Source organism: Astatotilapia calliptera, chromosome 13, assembly GCF_964374335.1.
Source record: "Astatotilapia calliptera chromosome 13, fAstCal68.1, whole genome shotgun sequence".
In the NCBI taxonomy this organism is placed as follows: Eukaryota; Metazoa; Chordata; class Actinopteri; order Cichliformes; family Cichlidae; genus Astatotilapia; species Astatotilapia calliptera.
The window spans coordinates 23,670,514-23,693,351 of NC_137434.1; the positions used below are offsets into that span (position 1 = coordinate 23,670,514).

The 22,838-nt window shown below is 38.9% G+C and overlaps 1 protein-coding gene across 41 annotated transcripts in view; it reads right to left on the reverse strand.

Moving 5' to 3' along the window:
• Positions 1-22,838, reverse strand: part of camk2g2 (calcium/calmodulin-dependent protein kinase (CaM kinase) II gamma 2) — a 76,177-nt gene that overhangs the window by 51,495 nt on the left and 1,844 nt on the right. The window lies entirely within an intron of this gene.

Genomic DNA, 22,838 nt, shown 5'->3' on the forward strand with positions numbered 1-22,838 from the left:
ATTTTACTAACAAAGACTGCTCTGAGGTTGTCCGGTAAGATAGATCTACTTAAGTCTTTTTAGACAAAGACAGAAATCCCAAAACCCTACTAGTGTTACTCCATGCATGATAAAGTGCTGCTCTTCCCATGCTGTCAAACTCCTCTAGCTTTTGGGAGTCTACACACCTTTCTGCAAGTTTCCCACAGGGGCAAGTTTAAAGGAGTTGAAGTTGTGGTCATAGTTGTTATCCCATTGGTCAAAGAGAACTTTTCTAACTAAACGCTGTATGGGGTCCTGGCACAAAGACACAGACTCCATTCACCATGGTGTGCAGCAACCTGACGTTAATGGTCTCTGCCAGCAGGTCAGCTAAGGCCTCCTTAAATTTCATAGAGCGGCTAAACGTAACACACAGTAAGCCATACACACCAACTAAACTACCTCTCAGACCCCAACATCATACACAGAAAACGCTCAGAAAATACTCCACTTCTGTTTTTTAACCCTACATCTGAGAACAGAAAAGAACAGAGTAACTCTTGCTCTCACAAATGCAAGTTTATCTTGAGCTTCAGCACATTTCAAAATATAAACATCTGATTTATGTCAAGAACATAATTTTAAATGACTGAGCAACCAGGGGGTCAGAACGACTTAAACCTGAATAATGATACTTCGCAGACCAGGCATATGTGAGAGATTTTGCAGATGAAATAAAGAAGCGGAGCAATGCTGTAGACACTGCACTAGTTCAAAGTTAAGGCCTGACCTGCCTCATTAAATTAATGAAATACATTACATAAAAACGGGGAGGAAGCAGTTTCATCTGAACATTTGTGACCGAGTGGAAAAATTCTTCTGTTTAGTTTTATGGGCATGGAGGATATCAGGGATCCCCATTAATATTTCCACTAAAATGGGCTGGATGAAAAATGGGCACTGAATATGTGTAGCTGGGTGTCTACCCAAACAACAACAGAGGTTTTTGGTTTTACTTTTCTCTTAAAATGCACTTTTTGAAATCAAACAAACAAAAGCATGAATGTACATAAATATGTCTCATCAGATGAATACAGTAGCTTCTCTTTCCTCTACACTAACTCAGCCAGTGGTTTCTCCCAACTTCTTTAGATCTCCCATGACATTTTATGAGAGTACATTAAAGTTACGCTCCACAAGAAATGTTTTTGTTTTCTCTCAATTTTTCCAGCAATTAAAAATGTACTTGCTCATTGCTTTGCTAACTGGACACATCCTGAACATATGTGTGACAATGAGTTCCTATCGCTCTACTTCTCAATTACATCTGCCACTGGGATATTTAAAATCTATCAAAATATCAAAATAATTAACGAAAAAAGTATACCTGAGCACACAAATATTTAAATGGGTCCTAGCAACCTTGATTGGCTAGGACCCATTAAACATTTGTGTGCTCGGGAGATCAGGGCATGCTATTCAACATCTAGCTGTTTTCAGGAGTAAAGAAATATCAAGTAGCATTGAAAAAATGTGTATATTAGCATCCTGAGCCCAGAAGTGATGTGTCATGGGGTAGTTTTAATTGCACATGTAATCTAGATTAATAAAATGCTGCTTTAATTCATGACATTTAGTTTTGTTTCACAATTTCAAAGGTCAGTAGTTGGACAGAAAAGCTTCGAAGTGGTGTTTTAGTGTTTTTGCTCCAGTGCCCACCATGTAAAAAGGGACAGCATTTCTTTTATTGTCAAGTTTCTTGAGTGTGGGTAAACAACAATATGTATGTCTAAGCCTTTGGCAATGAAAGCAGAAGACACAAATCTGATGCCAAGTGGGACTGACTGCCTGTTAACATCCTGAAATTTGACTGGCTTTTTTCCGAGTACTGCCATTTGTTTGTAGCTGCCAGAAGTTGGCGTTTCCTTAAAGAAAAGTGCCAACAGAAACAAAGCAGTTTACTTTCTATAATACAAATCTAAAAGCTTGCCTTTTGAAAATAAGTAAAGGTGGTGATTAAATGAAATGGCACATACCTGCCACAGGATGTTTAAACATCTGAAATCACAGATTTTATGTGGTAGAGTTGTAGCAGAATTGTTCTCTCCTAGCGTGCAACAAATATGTTTGGAGATTTTGTATAATGTTTTGAGGATCTTTTGGGATCCCAAATGTGTTTCTGAGAAGAGAGATAAAAAAATAAATGCAAATTGTGCTGTTTTAGGCTCTATTTTGGAGATTTCTTGTGTCACTGTCTGCCCTGTAACTTTCAGCTTCCTTTTGAAAGTGGGCCAAGACGTCTGATTGGTGTAGTTTATCTGAATATGTTCATAATATTTCTAGGTTATCCAACTTACAGAAGACACAACTGACAATGGCAATGCTTTGCAACCTCACACAGATTTCGAACTCCAAATAATGTGACAAAAATATTTGCAGATTTGTTTCTGTCTTGTTAATTCAGTAAATGTTCTATTAAACAATTAAGTGCAGCTACACACAAAAAAGGCACTAGCTGTCTTTTTTTATAGTTTAGATTGAAACAGAAAATAACACTATGGAACATTTCATTCAGCCAGGTCAGCCTGACACTGAAAAGAGCAGAATCTTAAACGTTTAAAAGTAGTTTCTAAAACTATATGTAACATCTCTCTCACTCGCCTGATACGCACAGATCACGTCGCAAGCCCATGTTGGGTTTTGAGACAAATTTCACACTGCCAGCTTCGCATAGATCCACCAATGCAAGATGTATTCTGTCCCAGTGTCATACTGGGACATCTGGCCCAGTTCATACGTGCGTTTCTTTTTCTAAATAAACAGAACAGTTTGTAACCCCTTTACTAGAAAACACAGATTTACCAACTACAAACACGACAAAGTAGCCTGTTCAGGGTTACTCTTTACGCTAATGTTCAGGATGTCAGCCTGTTTTCATCACAGAATGGTAAAATTTACATCAAAGTGTTATTCCATTTTACCTGGCTTATATCTACATGCAAAATATACAGAGATTAGTTAGCATATACTCACTGCAGAGGATGATCCACAGTGATGTACAACCACGGTGCTCCCCCATCTGCAGCTGAGCACTGACTGACTTTTCCCAGCAGAAGAACGTCCAGCAGATTATTTAAACCTTATATTAACCTTTATAGGCTACTGTGTAGTATCTGTAACTGGTAAATCTGTGTTTTCTTGTTGCTACGAGTCGTTCTGTTTACTTAGAAAAACAAACGTCCACTTTACTGGGGGGGATGTATGCAGTGGAAGCTCAGATGTTAACTGAATCCATCTTACATTTGTGGATCTATGCATGACACAGATCTGTGCATAGTAGGCAATTTGTGCTATGCGATTTATATTTAAGGTTTTGGAGTGAGCGAGACAGATGTTAGGTCTGTTTTTAGAAACAGACGCACAGAACGGTCTTCATAAGGTACAATTATCGGATTTGTGAGTTGAACTTAATAAACTGTATTAGAATTTCTTCAGGTTTTGATGTACGCATTTGTAAAATAGTTTGCTTTGTATTTGTGTGTGGATTGAAGCACTTGCTCGTGAGGCCATTAAAAGTTACACACAAATCATCGCACACATTTGTAAGTCTTAGTTTACGTTTGTGGACATGTCGTATGCATTTGCAACACTTTTTAGGCAAATTTCTCTCCGTAAAGTAATAACGTCATCTGCAACAAAAAAAAAAAAAAAAAAAAAAGGGAAAAAAAAGAGATGTTTGTTGTAAAAAAAGGTTTTCTAGTATCGTGCAGAATCCCTTTTTAACCTTCACTTCCATATCATTTAAACTGACAAAATCCCATCATTAGTGCTGCATCATCATCTCATCATTTTTGTCCAGTGACCCCAAACTAATGTTCTTAATATCACTGGTCTTTTAGAATAATGGATCAAAGCAGAAAGCTACGCAGCATGTAAAAGTCTTACAGTCAGTAGCAGAAATGAAAAAGTGAAGTCACGGTGAAGGAAAAAAAAAATAGTAATGGCTAGAGCTGGGCGATATGAGATTTTTTCATATCACGATATGTTTTTTTCATTTCAGGCGATAACGATATCTATCACGATATAAGCCAAATAACTATATTTGTAAGATTTAAATGTGCCGTTGCTCACAAGTAAAATGTGAAATAATCAGCAGCTTGTTTTTATTTAAATATTTATTTCCCATAATAAGTTCAACAGGGTAGATGTACTTAAGGAACATGAGACTTTTTCAGATAAATAAAGGCAAATATTGCAAACTACACAAAAGGCAGCCGCTAAAGCGTTTAAGTTTCAAAATAGAACAAATGAAACAGACTAAATTGTCAATTCCACTTAGAAACAAAATATTAATTCTAAAAATAAATCTTAGTTTGTTTTACAGAAGAACAGACAAAATTGACTAACTTTTGTCAATATCAAATAAACTGAGAACTAAAAGGAAATTCTCAATCTCTCCTTGTTGTATAGCTTAGCTTTTCAAACAGTTTTAACAGTTACTTTAGTCTGACAAAAGCCGAATGACGAATTAGCGCTTCCAGTCAGAGACTGAGGCTACGTCCACACGTACACGGGTATTTTTGAAAACGGAGATTTTCCGTTTTCGTTTTAAAAAAGAATCCCGTCCACACATAAAGGCAGAAATGAAGGAAATGCTGCTATGAACATGCCAAAGCAGCAGGTGGCGCTAGATTCCTAACCGTGCAGAAATGTTGGCCAATCAGAAGTCTAGAAGCCTCGGTGGGAAAAAGTAAACAAAGCTGGGGCATAGAAGCAGAACCGAGTCGTAAGTGTGGAGGGACAGTAACTGTGTGTATATGTAAGCATTTAACCACTGCAGAGAGTAGAATTAACAGTAACAGTATTGTAGAAATTCATTTCACCGAAACAATAACGTGGCGCACAGTGTGACGCATGCACCAGTTTATTGTATTTCCAGACTTGCTTTCGGCACAATTTACAGTGCACGCTACTCTGTTTTTTGTCAGACTTGAAATAGCCGAAATACCTTCACACTACGGAACTTCTATGGCTCTTCCGTTCGACAATCTCTCCGGCATTGGAACCATCATCTGTTTTCTCTTCGGTCACGCTCGGTTGATTTTTCTAGTCGGCGCACTCATTTCCTCCATTACCCGCTGGCTGCTTCCCAAACATACACACGTGCGGCTTGGCACTTGTGCTGTACGTAACAAGTCACGCGACGTGACGCTGCGGCTGTGATTGGTTCGGCTCTGCGCTACTTAATTTGGATTGGCTGACCTTTTTTTTTTTTTTTTTTTTTTAAGAGGACAAGAGCGGCGAAGTCTATCGCGATAGTTTAATTTCTCTATCGAGTAAAAGTTATATCGCGATACATATCGTTATCGTTCTATCGCCCAGCTCTAGTAATGGCACATTTAAATATAAATAGTCGTTTCAGTCATTGCTACACAATGGTTTTTTTCTTCATGTTATCTCATCTACACTGTGGCGTAGCTAAGCAAATACAACTCAAGATTAAAAGGTAAATTAGATTTATCAGAACTACTCTGACAGCTCACTATGCCACATGTTATTAAAGACATCTGAACACGTAACAGCATCGCAGCTTGGGAGCTGTTGAACACATCCCTGCTGCGAGTTTAAACTATTCAGACTGTGATAACTAACGCAGGTCATGAGGTTAACAAAACGTGAATGCACTACTGATATAAGGAGCTCATAATTTAGTGGTTTTTTTTAAACAAAAGAAAAAACCCTCAAGTACTTTGAGCAAAGAACTAAATTAAGACTATAGCCAGAAACACATGAACTGAACTTTATTTTCAAACAAATAACATAATTTACTCAATATTTACAAAAAGCACACAATTACATCTACTATCCATGTGCTCTTTCTGACCCATAAAGTGAAAGCTGGTAAGAGGTTAGTATAGCAAATGGATGGAAGCGTATGGAACCCTAGAATAAATTTTTTTAGCCAAATGATTTAACTACACATTAAAAACAGCATTAATTTTCTAACTACACCTCTTTTATCATAATTTCATCATAGTTAAAAACCTTCCTGTTTATTTATTGTTCAGCTAGCTCAAAACCTGATAGCCACAGCTAATTTCTGCTAATCTAACATTGTATATAAGGAACATAAATTTCTCAAAATACTTTCACTGTTCTTTGGCATTTAATTTTAAATGTTGTATGATGTTCAAATGTAAACATTCTCTGTGTATTAATCTTGATGAAACGTTAATTTTAAAATTTTTCTGTTAAGCAAATTGGAATTTTTAAAGTGTGAACGGCTCAGTGATGCAATGAGCTAATAGTTTGTTGTATATGGACGGATTAGCCTTAACACACAGGATCAGAAACCATAAAAGCTCAGCTGTGGCCAGTGCAGGCTCAGAAAGTGTTGTGTAAACAATGAGTTAACTGTGCTGTTATCACATTTCCCTCCATGTGTTTTTTTTTTTTTTTTTGCAGTAGCAGAGCAAGTCTGAATGGTTTATTTTGTTCACATGAACTCTATGCTATGACCACTTCTCAGTGACTGAAATCATTGTTAATTTCACAAATGTTGCCACAATTATACTCCAAAAATGCTGCAGGATAAAAGTGATTAAGAGACTCTGACTTGGACAAAAACCTGAAAAAGGTGTCTTTAACTTTAGCCAATTATGAAGACTGGAATGCACAAGTTGCTATTCTTAACCTAAAATGATCCAATTTCACTGCATCACTGTAAGCACTAAGTGGTGACATCAAGCGCTCTGATATTATAGCAGCTCATTTTGTAATTATAATTCACAGATGATCGAGTGCTTCATTCCATTAAAGGCTGCACAAAACCATCATTGCTCACACCGACACACAAGTGTGTCAAGGCAGCAGCAGGCCCTGAATAGGACTTTTATTGTGAGCAAGCTTTTATTATGAAAGGCTGTTTTGATTGTAACCTTGGAAGCAGACACAAACGCAACAACCATGCTGGTGATGTGCCAGTCGAAAGGAGGACACACTTCAACCAAACGATGTGGCCGTGCCTTCGACTCCACTGAACACGTTTATTAGAGTACTACAAGCTGTTGTTGGAGCTACAGAGCGGATTTAAGTGGGGATTATTTAATCATTTTAACTTGGCCGGGAACTTGCAGACAGGTGTCATTTGTTACTATTAAACAGATAGCACTAAAAAGGCACTACATAGAAAATAGTGCAACAGACTTTGTAATTTTGATCTACTCTGGGTCTGTGTCGCTTGTCAAACATCTTCCTCCTGGGAAAATAGCAGCCTTGATCAAAGAACCCGAAGTGCAAATGGAGATAATGACAACAACGGTGAACAAATATTTACACAGATCCACCATCCTATGTGTGCGCATGCATGTTTGTGTCCTTTTTTTCTTCTTCATTTAGAGTCTAGCAGAGATGTCAGAGTGGTTTTCTGGGTATGGCTGGTTTGCATCTTGTAAAACGAACACTCAAAAGCATACACCAATAAAATAATTAGATACGTAAAGTGGTGTGTTGAAGAGTCAACCGTCTGCTGCCTGGATAAATAACCAGCTTTAAAGAGGAGATTACTAACTGAAATGAGGGTGAAATGTGGTGAAAGAAGTTAAATGAGGCAAGAAATAAATGTGTTTAGAAATATGTAGCTCATAAAAAAAAGTCTAATTTGGCAGGATGAATATCAAAAAGCCACCATAACTGGCTAAGCAACTCAAAAACCTTCTCTCTGTGCCATACCTAAAAAAATTTTAAGGTGACTTCATCCATTTGCTGTCCAACTGCTCTAAGGGCTTCCCATTTTCCTCTCCCACCTACTTAACACTGTCTCCAACCTCACAACCCACTCGAATTCAACGGTGCAGTGCAGGTTGTCAGTAAATCGATCTTTCCAACAAGTTTTTCCTGTGTGTTCAGTGTTTCTTTGTACAACAGACCTCCACAAAAAAGACAACAAAAAATACAAATCTATGGTGCAGTATTAGCTTGCATGTTTCGCCACTATGAAATAGAATAATTTGCATCACACATTTGGTTTACATCAAAATAAAACAGAGATAAATTGCACTTTAAAGAATACAGAATCAAAATCTATAGATTTCAATGAATGGCCAAAATCCCCTCATGTCATTATGCTGACAAATGTGCACAATAGAGGTTGACAAGAGTTTCAACAGGCAGGTACATCTCTCTACTAGTTATGATATTAAATATGGAGCAAGCGTACTTTTATTTTTCTTGGCTCATTGTTCTATGTTGTGAATTAGCATTTGGCATTTGCTCAAAGCCACAGACACTGATCATGTCAGCACTTTGAATTGAGCCATTACAGTTTATGCCTGCAGTTCACTGTGTTGACATCACAGGTTCTATGAAATGAATGTTAATGAGTGTGTACTCGATTCCTGTTGAGGGAGTTTCAATTTGAATTTGCTTCAGTGGCTGCTGTCATATTATAAGTGGACAAAAGGTCACATCCTTTAAATGCATTTTCTGAAAACCATCAATCTGACCGACAGCACTGCCTTCTGATTGGCCGACCTCACGCCTGAGGAGTTTGTGTTGTGAATTGCAATCCAAGTTACCATTAAATATATGGTGACAAAGGTGATGTAATCTTAGCCATCCGGTGTTAAGGATTGCATGAAATGTAAGGTAGTTGTTACCACGGTGAAAAGCTGTGTGATTGACAGCATGACAGTAAGCATGCGATTAAGAGTGGATCATCCCTGAAGAGTAGCCAGCAGACACACATACGTACTTTACCCACAGACAGCATTAATGACCATTTCAGTCACTATATCTGATTAATCTAAAATTAAGACAAGAATTCATGTTAAATCAGATTTTATTTTTCATTTAAATTTACTCTACTCAACATCATGATCATTTTACACAAAGGTTGTTGTTATATTCAATTACCAAAGTATGCCCGTGTACATTACAATAGGCCGACTAGTATAAAGCATTGTTCATGAGGGTGAATTTCTTTAATATTTTTATTGCACTTTTTGGGGAATTGTCCTTAGGCATGCATTTTTTAATGTGCTCCTGCAAAAAAAATAATGGCAGGTCAAAATGAATTTTGGTGCCAATCTTTGACCCATCTAAAGGCCTAATTATAATAACAATCAAATATTACTTCAAATGTTTTTTTTGGAAAATATTTAGTTTTTTTGTTTTTTGGGGCTAAAAAAACAGGGCGCTCATGTAATACAACTGGGATTTAAAGGGTTAAAACAACGAAAATATAATTAAAACTTTATATGAATATTTCAGGGAGAAGTAGTTTTAAAAGACTGACCAATTTAAAGTGGAAAAAAATATTACTATATAAAGTTTTTATAGCACTTTTTGGGGAATGGACATTTATTTTCTTTAGGCCTAAAGGTGGATGTCTTTTTAAGCACCCTCCTTAAGTGTCTGTAGCATTATAACAATTTAGCTGTGAAATCAGACTAAAAATGAACCTAAGATGTACAGTTATATACTGCGTTAACCATCATAAAAATCCTGTGATTGATCTCCACCAATACAACTTTCACACCTATCCCAAAAAGGACCAGCTTTCGCACTAAAGGTAAACCATTAAAACCCCTTTCATCTATAAAAATACATGTTTATTTTCAGCTCAAACAGTACAGTATAGACCTGTGGCCTATTTCAGGTGGTTTAGCCTCCAGCTCTCTCCACAACCTTGAATTTCACAGGGGGTTTTTTCAACTATTTTTGATTTAAGCACGTAACAGGAACAGTAGGCTAATAAGATAGATCAAGCCTCAGTCATACAGGCTTAGAAACTTGGACCTGGAAACCACTGGTCACTACAAGGTTTGTTTGTAAGACCCTGAGTTGTCTGCAAACACTTGCCAACTATAACACTACTGCAAAGCGTATTATGCAAACTAGAGGGAAAAGGAGCTGCAGTGCCGTATACGTCTTGTACCCAATTTTAACTATTACTTTAACTTAACTACCCACTGTCAGCATCTACATGCTGAATAGCCAGGGAATACACATTTTTCCTTAGCAACCTGAGGCTGTCAGTGATTGCCAATCGGTCTCTAGCCCTGTGAGAATGGTGCTTTAAGCTTAAACTCGACAGTCAGATTCTGAGGATCAGTAAGGAGTCACCTTGGATCTAGTAAGCTAGCTCTAAGTTTGTATTACTTTGAACATATCCCTAACACAAAAAACATCAATTTTGGTCAATTCTTTTGTAGAAGAGAAGAAGTGAACCAAGCAATAAAAAGACATGAAAAGTAAAACTCGTGAGAGCTCTGGAGCTTGATGTCATCTCGCTGTCACACATATACAGAGAGACTAACACACTATCACACACATTTTTGCCTGATGCCTCTCCCATGTGTGTACCCTGCTTTATTGCCTTTTCAGTCTTTCAACTGTGGCTATAAATAATCTCAATAAAAACCTCTCTATTTACGAAACAGTATTTTACTGTAACTTACTCACCAATAAAGTTTAATTACTTTACAGATCACATAGATAAACATTAGTCTCTGTGTGTATGAGTGTGAGACCTTATTCGCTGACAAAAACGCATTCTGCATTTAGCCACCTCTGGTGCTGTACCTGCTTCATCTCAAGCATCTCATTATATCTGGCACACAACTACAAACAATCATCTACAGCCTTCCTGATGTTTCTCTCACATGTTGAATTGGATAAGGGCTTCAACTAATAATTATTTTTTATAAATGGTTCACCTGTTAATTTCAGTCCAATTTGCCATTCTGACTTTTTTAAATTGCAAAAAATATTTCCTACATTATTTGGTTAATTGACTTGAAAAAAACAAAACAAAAAAAAACACACAAGTTCATGAATTGGTGTGGTAGGGATAACAGAAAGCTATTTGTGTGTCCGCGATTATCCCAGAAAAATTGGTTTCCCTCCTTTCTTTAATATAGGACTTTGATTTTATTGCAGTTATCCACTGCTAATAACTACATCATAATGTTCTGAATTGAGCCACGGCTTACTGAGCTAGGGAAGCATAATAATAAATCTTGCAGAAGCCTTGAGGCAAATATTTGTGACAATGAAAACAGGTGATATGAAGATTAACTCTTTCTAGATAAAAAAATGATTGAAAACTAGAGAGGTCACAGGGTTGCCACAGTGGATCCATCTACATATTTGGTTTGGTTTTCCAGATGTAATCCTACCAGAGTCAAATATTAATAATTAATCATTTCAATAAAAATAATTTATTAAATACAATTGGTCATAGAAAGTCAAAGAATTCCAGCCCTATCTAATTATTTAATCAAATATTTAACTGACGAATGGTTAAATGATCAGTTAGAAAATAAAAAAAGGTTGGAAAAAATTAAAAAAAATTTATAAACTAGTTTTTACCATTTTCACTATTTTTTGCAACTATTTTAATAATGGAATAATAATTCTGAGCAAAATTGCCAAATTAATTGCTGAAATAAGCTTGGATTTGCCTATATATTACCATTGGTTTGAATATACAATGGTTCTGCACAGTTGATCTAAAAATTTTAATGTCAGGGGGCTTTTCCTGGAAATTTGGAAAGAATCTGCACCATAATATCATATGTCATCACTTGCAATCCAGCTGACTAGACTGGCCTAATAGCAATAGTTAATCTACTCAAAAGTGACAATCTTAGTCTAGATCTTACTCTTAGTTTTAGTCCAAACTGGCTGGCACTATATGGTGAATGAAAATGTTTTTCAAGTTGGCTGCCACATGATGCCATATGTCATTCAGACAGGAAGGATAATGATGGGCACGAGAGGCAAAAAAAGAGGAAAAAAAAAACACCAGCAACATGAATATGACAGAAGGACAGTCTTGGAAAATGTTACTACCTCCAGATACACACACTGTCAAAGTCTTAATAAGAAAAGAGGAAGGTTTGCATGCTGTGAAAAGACTAACACCATGAACTATTCTTGCTTTGGCGAGTATAACGCTGACCGCCCCGTTCTCCATTTCCATATCTACATCTTTCTGCTTCCATATAAGACTCTCACTCTCTTTTTCTCATTAAATATTCACAGTTGGTCCCATTAAACATTCACCACGCAGCGCTGCTACGTTTATCTGGCCTCTGCCAATCAGCCTGCAGCGGCGCACCAGAAGCCCACCAAAAGCCTGAAAACTAAAACACACACACGCACAAACACACACACACGCGTCTGCCTGCATGGTCTGCGATGCGGCAGCTTTGCAGAGAGCGGAGAGGGAAGGACATGACTAGAAGCAGGGAGGAAAAGCTGGCAAAAAAGAGAAGCATAAAAAAGGAAGGAAATGGTGGCTGAGGGAGAAATGAGACACATGAAAGAAAATCAGCTGAATAAAGGTAGCAAAAAAAGGAGTCTGGGGGTCTATTCCTCAGCTCTTGCCCATGAACAGTAACAGTAGAGTATCCTTGTGCCTCAATAATTCAACAGCAGGACAAGTGCCGCCTGCCAGCCTACCCTCTTTCTTTTCCTGACATCACAAGCCTTACCTAATAACAGCGTAAAAATACACTCTCTTCACAGTTCAACACAATACGTGACACATAATTACAGCTAAAAATAACATGAAACACTGTCGGGATAGATCACTCTGAACAGTCTTTTCTTTAGTGTCTACACAGAAAATGTTTCAAACAATTGGTAAAAAAAAAAAAATATTGTGAAACCCTAAGTGCATTGTTGGGCTTCACGTCTATTTTCTTACATTCTGCGTCTTCAGCTACATTGGCTGCGTGCTGGGCTCTGACGCCCGGCTACAATACTGACCTACATTCAAGATGTGAACTTACTGATATTTTGATGTGATATGTGATATGTGATCACAGAGAACAAGCAACAGATAACATGACCAAATAATGAAAGGTATAAATGGGGTCAGATGACATTTATGACAGTAATGATGAATTATTCATACATCCCCTTTATGAATCGCTACTTTACCCCTGGTAAGGTCGCCGTGGCAAATTGGTCCAGCCCTTTCCAGGAGACTGGTCCCAGAGCCCAAGCCATGTGTTGAGGTGAGCCCAACTATATCTAGTCAGTACCTCTTATCCTCACCCACTAGCCCAGGCGTGACTTGGTAACAGGGGATGGGTCTCCAACCCTGGCTGCCACCCAACACACACTGCTCCAAACCGGCAGCGCTTCCTGCGGGTGGTGGGCCTACTGGAGGGTGGAGCCAGGCCCCCTATTCAGGCTGTGCCCCATAGGCAAAGACAAGGCCACCAGGTGTTCACTCCAGGGCCTGGCTCCAGGATGGGACCCCAGTAGCGCTAATCCTGGGAAGGGTGAACTGTTCCGTAGATTTCACACTAATAGCGGTTTTTGAATTGCTCTTTGTCTGGTCCCTCACCAAACTCCCAATTTGCCATGGGAGTTTAGAGTTTTTTCTCAGTGGACTAGAGGGTTTGTTCCCTGCACCTGATATAACCCACATCTTCCCATTTGTTTTGCCTGGAGTAGCTTTACGGTCGTCTGCACTCGTGCACCAAACGACAGCTTAGAGTACCCGACCTTCCTTGAGTGCCTGGGTGGGGTTCTTGGGGGTGCTTCACCTGGGGATTCAGTAGGACTGCCATCCTACTGGGAGACTTCAATGCTCATGTGAGCAACAGCAGTGAGACTTAGAGGGGGGTGACTGGGAGGAATGGTCTACCAGATCTGAAACCGAGCACTGTTCTGTTACTGGACTTCTGTGCAAACCACGGTTTGTCCATAACAAACACCATTTTGAACATAAAGGTGTCCATAAGTGCATGCGACACCAGGACACCCTAGGTTGCAGGTCTATGATCGATTTTGTAATCGTATCATCAGATCTGCGGCCATATGTTTTGGACAATCAGGTGAAGAGAGGTTTTGAGCTGCCAAATGAGCAAGACGTGGTGGTGAGTTGGATCAGGTGGCGGGGCAGGATACTGGACAAACCTGGCGTATAGTATAGTTAACATATACCGAGGTTGTGCTGCTAACACCAGGCAGAATCCCCGGTCCTTGAGATGTTCAACTCAAGCTTCTGGCGGAATTTCAACAGCATTCCGAGGAAGACTGGGGATTGAGCCTGAATGCACGATGTTCAGCACCTCAACATTGCTCAAGCTGCTGCACTGAGCTGCAGCCGGGTGTTTGGTGCCTGTCGTGGGGGTAACCCCAAACCAGATGGTGGACACCGGAGATGGAAGAAACCACCAGAAGGAGTCCTACTGGTTAGCCTGTGGGACTTCGGAGGCAGCCAATAGAAAGAGTGTCCTTTATCCTAAAGATGCAGATGGACTGCTGAGTCTTGTCCTGTGGACAAGACTCAGCTGCACTGTACAGCATAATGGACAGCATGCTGTACAGTGCAGCGAGGAATGCCCAGACCTCTACATTGGAGAGACCAAACAGCCACTTCACAAGCGCATGGCACAACACAGAAGAGCCACCTCCACAGGACAAGACTCAGCAGTCCATCTGCATCTTAAGGATAAAGGACACTCTTTCGAGGATGCCAATGTTCACATTTTGGACAGAGAGGACAGATGGTTTGAAAGAGGAGTGAAAGAAGCCATCTATGTCCACTGTGAGCGACCATCTTTGAACAGAGGCGGGGGTTTACGACACCAACTCTCTGCCATCTATAATCCAGTTTTGAGATCCCTTCCCAGACGCCTTAACGCCCACTCACATCCTGGGCCATCTGATCTCAGGAATTCGCATGATAAGGTGGGGCCAGGTTTCACAATGAACTCACCCGAAACTCTGGCTGATTTGGACCCACACCCATTTTCACACCTTGGCTCAGGCGATTAGAGGATCATCAGGGGGTCCTTTTGTCCCTCTGTGGGGGGAAACTCCCACTAGGTTTATATCTGGGACTCTCCACCATTTGACCTTAGAACTGAAGAAGCTTCTCGGATGAGAGGTGAAACGTCTTCAAGTAACCTAAAGAAGTCCAGACGCTTTTCTTTGCGAGCTCCTTTGACTGCATTGTTTATAGATATTCACAATTCTTCCCCTACTAAACATTTAATACTTGACTATCACTTCTGACTCACAGATTGGGTAACTGGAAACAAGCCAAAGAGCATGTTTATGCAGAACAATGAGGGGCATGTTACTACTGGTAAGAGTCAATCTGAAATTTTGAGATAGAACCTAAGATAAATACACAGTAAGGCAAGCCAATTGCAAGTTTCAGCATGTAGTGTGTGTTTTATTTGCCTTCTGATTCAATAATTATTAAAAATGCTGGAAATGTATTTCAGCTTCTGTTATGTCTGGTAGTGATCTCTTGGTTTCAGTAGGAATGCATCCATGGATTTGCACATCTCTTTTGAGACACAATTCTAACAATTTTGGAACTCGGGCATACAGTGTCATTTTTTGTTTACACTATATTTTACTTTGTGCAAAAGGAAAAATAACTCTAGCTTACATTTTTTTTGTGATAATCTGCACCATAATGTGAACAAATATGCACAACTTGTGACTCTGTGTGATTTAAAAGTTTCCCCATTTGGCACAGAATTGGTGCCATAAAACAGGCTACCCTGCACTTCAACGTGATACGAAGCTCGCCTCATTTTCTTCATATCCATTGGGTAAAAACGAGATTTCAGAAGAGTGCATGTCCTGTCCTTCTGTATGTCTCAATAAGTGGAAAAGTGAGAAATGCTGTGCATCCCCACAATAAGTGGGGCATCTGGTCACCTTCTGTGCTGAGTGAATCCCATGAGTGAAGTAAAAACTGGTTTTCACGTGTATTATATATGTTTTTTTTTAACAAAAACCCTTAGTATGAGACAACCAGGAAGTTAATTCCCAGGAGTTACATGGAAATGTTAGCATGCACATTTTCCCACAGTCACAGTGACAGTTTGACACCTTTACTGTATGTTATGCCAGCAGTTCAGTATTTGATAAATGATTTTGGCACATTTAGAGTTTGTTAACTCTATATTAAGTTTTATTCTGCTGGAGAGAAAGACTTATGGTAACTGTGGTTGTCCTTCAGTGTAAATTTTCAGGCCATATTGTGACATATTTAGAAATAGCCTAAAACTATTATACGTGTATAGCAAAATTTCCTCTGAAGACCTACTTGATGTTTGCACCATATATGAATTGCAACATTATGACAATTAGCTTCTATTTTGAACTTGCATGCAAAAACAGGGACAAGGGCCCTCCTAAAAACCCATGAACCACACCCCAGTGTCCATACTACAGTTGCTCCATCCTTTAAAACAGTTTCACTCATACTTTCTAATCAATATTTTAAATGTAATGTTTAATCGATACTCAGTGCCAATCCATTGCTTTCCACCATAAGCACATCTATTTAAAACACTGCTTTAAGACAACTTTAACACTGTTTCTTTAATCAGCCTTTTTGTTTCTAATAATTTCTCAATCAACATGCTGAATTTATTGAGGACTTAAGCCCCATACAGCTCAGTTTTGAGAGCTTGTCTTTCACGCATGGTCTTTATGGGGGTTTTTTCCCCACAAATGACAGCGCATTTTTGAAAAGAGAAAATTCCCACAAAGATATCTGTTACCTGGAGCTCAAAGAAGCAGAGCTGAGATATATGCATTATAATATCAAGGACAGAGAACCCGCATTTCACATTCACTCACAAGCCAGATAAAATCAGTTTTGCTACCAGTTTTAATGACCATCGTATGCGAAAGGGATGTTCTTCCTGACTTCACTAAAGATTTAGTACAGACCAAATCCTTTACTCACTTTGGAATATGATATAATCTGCCCTCACGGTGCAGAACAAGTCTGAATGAAAAAATGTAATGCAAGGGGAAAGGTTTTAAACTAGTGTTTTCTCTGTACATGAGAAACAAAGACTGAGATAACGCAACACTAATTCTGCATATTTAACCTTAAGCTTCTGCAGACTTGAAAATGTTGAAAACGTATGAAGTTCCAACCCAGTGATAGTGACGATACGACTGTTTCAGACAGGCGATTTAGCAACTTTACTGCAACTTCAGACCTGATTCCCACAAAAACAAATGATTGGTAACAAATGTGAGCTCTATAAATGGTATGTAAAGATGAAAGTTAAGCAAATTCTTACTTCCTCAATATACAATTCTGAGATAGGCAGTGAAACAAGCTATTGTAACCTCTTACCATAAAAGAGATATGAAAATATCTTATAAATGTATTTGCTACTGTATTTTTAAAATCTAACTACTATCTTCTAGCACTTTATTTTGATACAGAATGAATTCTGAATGCGATACATGAGATGTACAGAAATCATGGCTCATCACAAAGCGGTGGAGATCACCCTATCTCGCCTTTTTATCAAATTGTGCACAAAAACATGCAGAAATCCTTTCCCACTAAAGCAAAAGCAGCACTTCCTCTCTTAGCTTCTGCTTCCTACGATTTTTATCAGGTATTCACTATTCCCTCAGGCTACCAGTAATCATCATCATCATCATACTTCTGTAAACTGATGCTAAAGTTTCTTATCTTCTAAAAGGAATGTAGCCTACTCAGTATAGGGGCTGTGGGAACAATCTACACATGTGTGGAACCACTTTTCACTGATTTCATATTGTTTAAGACTCTAACTTGCTTGTTCAAGCAGGAACAGCAACACATCAGCAGCAACTTACTCAAGCTCAAACTTTTTTTAAAAGCAATCAGTAAACACTAAAATTAGAATGACATGAAAGGGAACAGGAACACAAGTGCTAAACTACCTTGAAACCTTGAAATCCTCTAAATGTGCTGAAAGTGAAATACACAAAGCTTTTTAAAATAGAGTTTTCTCCACAGTCTCCACAGCACAGACAAGTTAAAAAGCTGCAGAAGAGAGAAGCAGGAGACAATCGGGTGTTGACCATCACCATGCAGGGCTGCAGCAGTGCAGGTAAACTCCAATGTGAGGCTGTAGCACAAATGCACATCATTACAGCTTGGTTCTGCCGAATGTTGCTAAAAAGTAATGACAAAGAGCAACAACACATTCTTGACAAAGGTGCTACCCAATCTCTATCCAATGGAAGGAAAATCTACCTACCAGCACCTCTAAACTATAAGCGCACTGCATGTCATTTGTGTGTTACGGCAACAATGAGCAAGCACGTGATGCCACATCATCCAGCTGTAACTGACCTCACTGCCACTGTGCCTTGGCTGAGCAACAGAGAATAGGGTTTAATCCCGCCTAAACATAAGTAACTAGAGTCAATACTACGGCGTGTTCTCAGACATCAAACAATCAGAGCTGATATCCTGTATGTTCAGCATCTGTAAAAGCTGAGAGGGAGCTCACAGGCAGAGATCAGACGATATATAAAGTGTGTGTTAATTTCTAGTTGTGAACAGATCCAGAGAGTAAGGCACTGAACCTCTAGCTGCTGCAGTGGTGTATAAATGCAACCAAGCACAAGTGTCCACCTTTAATGAAGACATGATCCTTCTAGCAATTCATTCTCACATTGTCTAAAAGGTAACTGCTGAGATCTGAGAACACAGAGACGTCTCTACAACACAGCAGGCACGAGGAACGCAAATGTTTGGACAACGCTACAAACAAGGCAACGCTCAGCAACACGATCTAAATATTTTTTATTAAAAGTATAGCAAGCTCACCATCCAGCCTAAAATAATAATCACCTCTGCTAATATTACAGATGTTAGTGAGTTCATTTTTTATTTATCTGAATTCAATAATAAATACTCAAAATTACTTGAGTGAAATGATAATGACAAAACGTCATCGAGATCAGTCTGCTTCACCAAAACAAGCCGCCCTAAATTACAAAAGATCATGAGTTCACTTCACAGACACTGATCTGGGTCCATTTCACTAAATTTTACTATAAACTTTTTTTAATACAAAATGCAAATGGTACATACTTTCAGTTACAGATCACAAGCATGGTCTTGGTCTTTTATTAGAAACTACCACCAAGGCAGTCCTTGCACATGTCAATGTACAGACAGATTATGCCACTGGGATAGTGATACAACTGTACAGCATACAGTAAAGCCACAACTGCACAATCTGCAGCCTCCTAGATTAAGTGTACTTATTCAATGCATAAACATTATATTTTAGAAGATACGTTTGGTCCAAATGTCTGCAAAGTCATGTGCAACAAACAAGGTAGATGATGCTGAGGTGGGAAGTTAAGTAGTCCACATGTTTATTGACTGCAAACCGAGTCCTATATATAATTTACATCTAGTTATCATGCTGATGTTTGAAAACACATTCCAGCAAAGATGTTTAGTCGTAGACAGCGATCAGAGGCTTCAGAAAGTGACTGAACTGTAAAGAGGCATGAAAGTACAACAAAAGTTATCTATGTTTCTACAAACCCAATCCAAAAAGTGACTGAGCTGTAAAGGCAAGTTTCCTTTTTACGTGCTGCCAGTTTCATGGCAGACAGCCAGGCTGTATGATTCGTTATCAGAGATCTTATACTTTTTATCTGGAATTAAACTTGTTTCAACCAGTGAGACGACTAAAATTAAGGTTTAATTTTTCGCCCTTTATGTCAGTATCGTTTTGATTTAAACGCCGTATTCTACTTTTAGCTATTAAATTCAGGCTTGTTATAGCTTGTTTGCTATATAATAGTCTTGCTCTAGAAGTATAATCAGAATGCATTCTTTTACTTGACTAAATTAAGCGTAACAAATGTCTTTGTAGACTGGCTGAAGGCTTCTTGTGGAACACATTATAAAAAGTGTATATAAGACTTTTAAAAAAATTTTTTATATAACGTCATCAGTGAAAAAAAACAAACACTAGATTCAGGTTGATCTGCAAAATGTTTACAACAACAGTTTGAGCAAAAGTGGTATTATATGCAATTCTTTTTCACCTGAAATCTATTTGCCTTGTCTGAAGCATTCACTGGTTACACGCCCGTCCGATCAGACAAAGGCTCGTCGTTCCTGACAAGAAGTTTGCCGCTTTCCCAGATCAGATTAATTTGGCAAGTGTGGTTACTGACATAAAGAAATGGAGAAATGGTGGCCTAAACGATTAAAAGAAGTTTAAATAAAGCAAATTTATTCTTTAAAATCCTTACATGGTGTGGTTAAGATTCAGGGTTTCACACATACAAAGCTTCATGTTTGTGAACATTTCAGGCCTGATTAATGACAGAAGGTGGCACTATTATGTATTCTCTGTCACAATGTGAAACTATTAAGAGAGAAGCCCTGTATGCATACAGTTTAGTGTGAGACCATTAAGGAGGTGAGAAAAAAAAGTGCGCAACTGTTTTCGTGTCATGAGAAATGAGAAGTTGTCTGCAAGTGTGCATGTTTGCACGATAATTATAACCACATCCAACAAATACACATACACACACTCACACACACACTCACACAGCGATCGGTCTCCCTGCCAGACAGCCTATGGGATGAAGAATTTCACCCCTGCTGTTGCCGGGTTACTAGCTCCGGACCACTGCCAACGCAGCCACACACACGATCAAATCGGCTGCGGAAAAGAGTTTTAAGATCTTTCCTCAAATCAATTTTTTGCTTATAGAGTAGGGAGAGGGCGGGCAGGAGAAAAACAACTTGAAAAGGAAGGAAAATGACATGGTCGGGGGTGTTTGAGTGAGACTAAAGGGGAGACAGAGCAATTCAGCCTGCATCCCCTGGGGAAAAAAAACAAGACCAATCAGTCCAAAACTGGCCCTGATCTGCAGCTCACATCATCACTCAACCTTTCGGTGGCCTGGTCTGATGCTTACTCGGACAAATATGCAGCACGCTAGCGCACACACACACACACACACACAATCAGTCTGCGACATACACAAAAACACGATGAGATACAGTGAGATACATGTGAAAACACAAACACATGTGGTAACCAAAACAAACAACAGACAAGTGATGCTTGGATTCAGCTACATGGCAGATGAAATGCTTTGACACGAGCAGGCTGACGATGACAACAAATCTGCCACAAATACCGAAACACAGGTGGTGGCATTTCAACATGTGTTAAGATGCTGCATGTGAACACACACACACACACACACACACACACACACACACACACACACACACACACACTTGCAGATTATACAATAGCTTAAGGAATAAATCCAGGTTTTTACAACTTGGGTTGTACGTTACTGAAGGAACAAGAGAGGTTTGGAAACATGGCAAGATCACTGCAACAGAATCTGACAGACACATGAACAGTTGGAAGACAAGACAGCTGTGTAACCACATTTAAAAAACCAACGTTGAAAAGACTGCAAGGGTTGCTAACAGCTCTGTTTGACTGTCCCTCATTTCACAAACATTTTGGTCAAATATAATAGTCCATTGGTGACAATATTTTTAAATTCAAAATAGTCTTTGTATGTGTACAGCACTTCACCCGTCTTCAGTCAGTTAACACTGATGTTTGACTTGGGTATTTAAAATAGCTTTATATCATTTTATGCTGTTGCTCTTGTAATCACAATGAACTGGATAGATCGTCCTTTTTTGCAATGCATCATCTCTAACCAGGGTGTCCTAGCCTTCCTGTGGTTTCCTAATTGATCTAATGTAAGCTGATGTTGGGGCAGCCCTCAGTATCATTCAGCTACCTCTCCAGTGACTCTCTCATCCAGCAGTTGGTAAGACAGTCTTGGACTACAGCTGCCAGTGATGGTCCTGATTCTGCTGCAAGCTGGAGGGCCATTCTAACCAGAACCTGCAGCAGGTGGAGACTAGTTTCATGGGCTGCTACACCATGCTCACAAAGGCTTCAGAGCAGAACAAGAATCACCACCGTGTGCATCAGTGAATGATCGAAGAGCTGGAGTCTATCCAGAGGAAAGAAAATGACTGAAGGAACTGATGATTATGTGAATCTATTAATAAAATGTAATGGTTAATAATTAATCTAAGACAGTGTGTATGTGCCCAACACAAACAGAATCTGTGATACATTGTATATCAGTTGGAATTCAGTGAAACTCAATCTTTGAAGTGACAGCACTGAATGGTAAAAATTAGATACGCAATGAGTAGATAGACCATGACATGACCAGCCTACCAGTCTCACATGTAAACAGCACATGCTGCTGCTGCCTGTGCACCTCTCAGACATGAAACTACACTAATCTAATAAACACACAAATCTATGAAAATACAGCATACAGCTTTTACAATATTTCTTACATGATCTATGCTATGTGAGGCTGTTATTTTTTCTTTGCTTCCTTATAATACTAACAAGTTGCGTGTACTCTGACATCTGCTGTTTACACCTTTTCTGGACCACTCGTTTGATTTGTTTGATTTGATGATGAGCGTAACTTTAAATTCACATGAAAGAAGAGCTGAAATTAATGTATGTAGATATACTATCAATCAAAATGCGTCACAATGCAAAAAAGAGAAAACTAACTCAACGACCACTTCATGACACAACTGTGTTTTCATCCAGTAAGAAATGACTCCAATCCAAAGTGTATTCATCTGACAAGAACATTTTTTGATCGACCCGATTACTCTCCTTTTTTTATATATATTTCATAGACAATAACATACAAATATGTGAGATGAGTCATGTTTGGCAATTTGAATTCAAAAATGGAACCAACTCTTTATTAGATTCCTGAAATATCTCAACAACACTGGTTTGCTTTCAGTAACTAAGACATTCAATACTCGGACATATTAAAGGCTGGCTTCATGACTCAAATGTGTAACAATTACAGAGACAAAGAAAATGGAGCTAATGAAATCCTTTTATGCAATTTCAGGAAGTCACTCTGTTAGTGTGGCCACTCTAAAGGCTTCTTTAAAACCTGCCTGCTCATGTGATTACTCATGTTTTTTGCTGTGTTTTCACCACTTTGCAGAAGGTGACTGTAAG